This window comes from Pteropus vampyrus, unplaced genomic scaffold (assembly GCF_000151845.1).
Source record: "Pteropus vampyrus isolate Shadow unplaced genomic scaffold, Pvam_2.0 Scaffold6, whole genome shotgun sequence".
NCBI classification, from domain to species: Eukaryota; Metazoa; Chordata; class Mammalia; order Chiroptera; family Pteropodidae; genus Pteropus; species Pteropus vampyrus.
Genome location: NW_011888787.1, coordinates 15,102,820 through 15,108,148, shown reverse-complemented (window position 1 = coordinate 15,108,148; position 5,329 = coordinate 15,102,820). Strand labels below are relative to the sequence as shown.

The 5,329-nt window shown below is 37.0% G+C and overlaps 1 non-coding gene across 1 annotated transcript; it reads right to left on the bottom strand.

Moving 5' to 3' along the window:
• Nucleotides 1-3,090: 3,090 nt before the first annotated feature.
• LOC111745599 lies at nucleotides 3,091-3,209 on the bottom strand. Its single transcript, XR_002782729.1, has one exon. It is a non-coding gene; the product is annotated as a 5S ribosomal RNA (ribosomal RNA).
• Between the last annotated feature and the right edge of the window lie 2,120 nt (nucleotides 3,210-5,329).

The following is a 5,329-nucleotide window of genomic DNA, read 5'->3' as shown; positions in this document are numbered from 1 at the left end:
TAAGGAGTATCTTCGTTAAGGAATATTCTGCGCCAGTTTCATGCCTGAGTAATTTATTTAATCTTTGTATCATGGAGAAGTGTGGTAAACATTTTTTAGGATATTAAGGAGAAGATTTTAAACATTTATGATGTGTATTTCCTTAAGTGTAAACCAATTATTATTGAGGGTTGCTATAAGGATTACATGAAATAATGCAAAACAAAAATCATATTGCTATTGCTATTTTATGTACGATATATTAGTAGTACTAATTCATCTGACCAGTGTCTGTGGAGGGCTGAAAAGATACAGCTTCTGAGGGGTCCTCACCATTAGACTGGGCCAGGTATCTTGGGGCAGTGCGTTCCAAGTCACCAATTCTGAGAAGATACTGTGCTCGTGGCACCCCTAAGCCACCCAATGATCAGTCAGCAGCTAGCTGTGGACCACTAAGCACATCCGGGCCAGCCCTAACCCTCCGGGAAATCTCTTGAGCTGAGGACAGTATAAAGAGACTTGTTCTGGCTTATAGTTGTCTTGGATTTAGGTTTCAAGTAGTCTAAATTAGACTTTAAACTTTTAAAATTCCCTGAGTCAAAAGCAAAATCCATGGAGGATTTTTAACCTAAGTACAAATGTGCATTTTTTTTCGGTACCATATCCATAGGATTCAGTAGATTTTCAGAGTGGGTCGTGAACAAATAATGGTTAGGAATTCTTTACCTTAGGATAATTCTGGGGGTTCTCACCAATTTCTGGATCTCAAGGAGTCTGGCTCAATAAAATTCCCTCCTTCTCAGAAACACTATGAAACTCAATTCTAAAAACTTTTCGAAGCATTTTTAGGCTTTGTACAATTGTAGTTATTGTAGTTTTACTACTCTAGATTTAATTTTGGATGATAATTGTGGTTTTTGACTCCTGAATGAGGCTATAGGGTGTGAGCAGTGCAAAGTAGGCATTTAAGAATATGGAAAAACCAGGCTGTCGTGAGGGGGGCTATTCAACGAGGCTCTTCCTTTTTGAAATTGCCATATCGCCATCTCTCCCACTGAATTTCTATAAACACTAAGTTAGAAACAAAATTTACCTATTGAAGAAGGAGCGTAAATCCTTATTCACTTATTATTCGTCTGGGTTTTTTTGGGGGGGGAGGGGAGGCTGGTCCATTTTACACATCTAAGACATACTCTTAGTTTTGTCTTTATAGCCTGAGAGACCCAACTTCAACTTTTGTGTCTCCTACATACTAGCTGTTTGAATTGGGAGATAATGATAGTGGAGATAATAATATCTAATTCTCAGATTTATAGTGATGATTAAACAACTCTTTGGTACTATTTAGTGCACGTTTTTTGTTTGTTTGTTTCTTTGTCTGTTTTTTTGGTTCCAAGCATGGTACTAAGAGCTTTACATAAATACCTTAAACTAATCCTCCAAATAACCCATACTAAAGGTGAGGAGACTAAGTCTCAGGTGAAATAATGGTTCAAGGCCCCAAACACAGTAAGTAAAGCTGAAATACACGTCTACACGTCGCTTAGTACATTACCTTGCAAACAGCTCATTCTTAACAAATATTAGCCCTCATCCATTTCCAGGAGAAATAGAAGCCTTGTGATATAGAGTTTGACTTTCTTCTCATTTCTCCTGGCTCCTCCCAACCAGCAGCTAAGCTGGTCCTTGTGGCCTCACCCCATCACTTCCCTCTTTCCAGCTCCCTATCAGAAATGTGGATTGCTTATTGAAAGGCAAATGCAGGCATTAGCTGGTAATTAGGCTCATTAATTTTATAGGAAATTCTTTAATTTTCTATGGGGCCATGTCTTGAAATGCATTATCTTCCTTTTATGACTTCACTTGCCTCAGTGTCAGTAGAGATTAAAGGTAACATGCCCTGCTGGGAACAAACACAATTTTCCAGCAGCTGCATTTTGTTTTCCTTAATAATTAACAATTGCTGCTGACTAACCTTTGCAGCATAAAATGCCCACCTTTTCACAGAGGAGTGGGCATTGGTTTGAGGAACTCACGAGGGAGATCAGAAAAAGTGTGATTAAAGCATTAAAGATTTAAAGGTTGACATTAGGATGAAAGGTGAAATTACAGTAAATATAACGTTGTTTAACATTAAATGGAATGTGTTGTACTTGAAACAGTTGTTCATTTCAACATTAATTATTAAGGGAACCTGACAACTCATTTTTAATTCACAACTGAAGACACAATTTCTTAAGATATAAATACAATAAAGGAGCTCAGGATATTGTTGCTTCTTTATCATTAATGATTCCGTGTTATTTTCTTGATATAATCTATAAACAAATTAGAATGGAATGTGCCTAAATTGTATCAACCAGGCTTAGTTTGTGGTGAGCTGATATTTTGCCACTGGATAGAGAGATTGAGAAATAAATTAGGTTGTATTGGAAATTGTTTTACTTAATCCTCATTATTTTGATTGGAGCATTTTCTTGGAGATACACAATTTAAAGGGCATTTGCGGCAAACTTTGTACTTGATGTTTTAAATCAATTTTCTTCTGTGGAGGGCCAAGCATGTTTATCTTTTGCCTTTTAATGAAAGCTAAAGAACAGAAATAATGTGATAAAATATACATTGGCCAAGTTTCTATGTGAAATTGATAATTCTAATTGGATTTTAACTCTACTGTTTGTTAGAATCTGCATGCTGTTTGGTGAGTAAAACTTTGGAGCAAGTTCTTGATGGCTATGTGAAATTGCACAAATCTACCTGCAAAGAGAGAGGAAAGATGGCCCAGTGAAGGAATTTATGATGGGAGAATTCAAAAGGCAATTTCAGTTACTCTTTCTGGTAAAATACAATAAAAACCAATAATGTCACTGTGTGATTGTGATTTATTTTTAACTTTAAAGAATATCTATGGATTGGTATTCTTGTTCCCAATTTAGCAATGTTTGGATACCTTTATTCCATGACTGGAAGCTGTAAAATATCTAGGATCATCATTAAGTCTTTGAACTTTATGTATTTAAAAATCAACTGAGGAATGAAAAGGATCAACAAATAATTAACAAACATGTAGTTTCCTTAGTGCATGTTTTTAACTTTTTTATTTCATTTTTATGCCTACAGCACCTGGTCTTCCTAGGTGGTCTCCCATCCAAGTACTAACCAGATCTGACCCTGCTTAGCTTCCGAGATCAGACGGGATCGGGTGTGTTCAGGGTGGCATGGCCATAGGCTTTAGTGCATGTTCTTTTACTTTCCTCTTGGTTAGATTTCTTTCTTATACTTCTCTGTCTGTACTAAAAAAGAAATATCATTGATATATGGTTGCTCAGTGTTTTAATATATGACACATTGTGTCAGTGTTATTGAGCTTAGGCCAAGTTATGTTTCAGTAACAAAAACCTCAGAATATAAAGGCTCACGTTAACGAAGGTGTATTTCTCGGTTATGTCAAATTCTAATTGAGCGTTGGCTTTGTCTCTCCATTCTGAAACTCAGGCTGAAGGGAAACCCCCCACTCCCCCGCCCCCCAATCTAAGATGTTGTTTGTATCATGGCTGGGAGGGAAAAAGAAAGAGGGCAGAATCATTTGATAGTTTTTAAAGCTTCTACTTAAAAGTGTCACGTGTCCCTTATGCTCAGATTTCATTGGTCAAAGGAAGTCACAAGGTCAATTCTGGTGTTATTGGTATAGAGGAGAATGAGCTATTGTAGAAAAGGCAACCGATTTTGGGAACTATAATTAAATTTGCTTCTTCTCCACATACACATATGCAAATTATATCATTTGAGATATATGAATGGAAGTTTTTCAGGGGGCTTCAGGTTGGCAGCTTGCACCCATCCTCCCTCTGATAATCTTAAAAGGAGAATTATGCTGATTTTATAGTGGAAAAGTATTCAATAAAAACGATTTTTTTATTTCGAAAAATCAAGCCTCGATCAGTGTGCAAAGGTTGCTGAAAAAACAGAATTCTGTCAACTGACCCTGCCCTCAGGAATATGGATCAGAAAAATTGGATAGGTCTTATTAATTGTAGCATGTGTTTATAGTACCATACTGAAATGCACATCTAGAATTCAACATGCCCTGTAGCTATTAGATTAGCTGTATTTCCCAGTGCGAGAGTAACATGAAACAGTTACTGCAAAATATAAGGTCATTACCCTATATGGATAAAGGGGTAACTGCCCCTGAAATGAGTTACAAAATCTTCATTTTACAAAATAGGAAAATAAAGCACTTATACGATGATGGAGAATAATTTTTAGAGTATCTTTAGAATCATGCTGTAGAGTTTGCAAAGTGGCTTTACAGAAATCATCATTTGAAGTATGCAAGGTATTTGTTATTAGCCTCATTTTCTGTGAAAGAGAACTCAGGTTCAGTGAGGTTAAGTAAGTTGCCTAAGGAAATGACAGACCTGGGACTGAAACTCAGACGGCCGAGTCTAAGTCCAATATCTCTCTACCAGCATAAACTGCCTCCCAATACACAGTTCCATATCCTACTTACTTTCTTCATGGAAAAATACAAAATGAGGACAAAATTGGAAAATATGTTATAATGGCAAGGAACATGGACTTCAGTTTAGTCCTGGTGCGCTACTTAAGTTAATTTTAAGTTGTGCTACTTCAGTTACATTTTTAGGCAAGTCACTTCAGCTTTCTATACCTCAGTTTTTTCACCTGCAAAATCAGGGAGTTGGATTTTTTTTTTTTCCTCAAAGTCTTGTTCTAATAGTAATATTTTATAAATCTAAAAACTTAGTATCTTGTCATTTGCCCTGAACCTCAGCATCCACATACTTATTAAATTAGATAAGAGAATGTATTTGCCCTGGAATACTGTCTAAAACCACCCTGACCTTGTGGTGACCAGCTTTGTTTTGTTGTTAGTGCAAGAAACCTAAATTAGTTAAACAGAAAAAAAGGATTGAGTCATGTAATTGAGAAGTCCAAGGTGATTCATGCTTCAGACATGACCAAAAGCAGGCATTTGGAAACTGTTGTCTCCCTTCAATCTCTCTCTCTCTCTGTCTCTGTCTCTCTCTCTCTCTCTCTCTTGTTTCCCTCTCTCTCATTCTTGCTGTCTCCTGTTTGTCTCTTCTTTCCTCTCCTCCCTTCTTGTCTCTGAACAGCTATAGTCTTTCCCATGGTAGCATTTTTTTTTTTTTTTCCCCTATATGGAGAATGTGATCACTAGGTAGCTCCAGAGACGCATCATTCTGGCTTCTAGAACATAACATGGGAGATCTCTTCTCCTCCAGGTCCAAATTAAAAGAGCTTTGGGAAGAACTCTGGCCTGGCTTGGACTATATGGCCTCCACTAGACTAATCCCTGGCAAGGTGA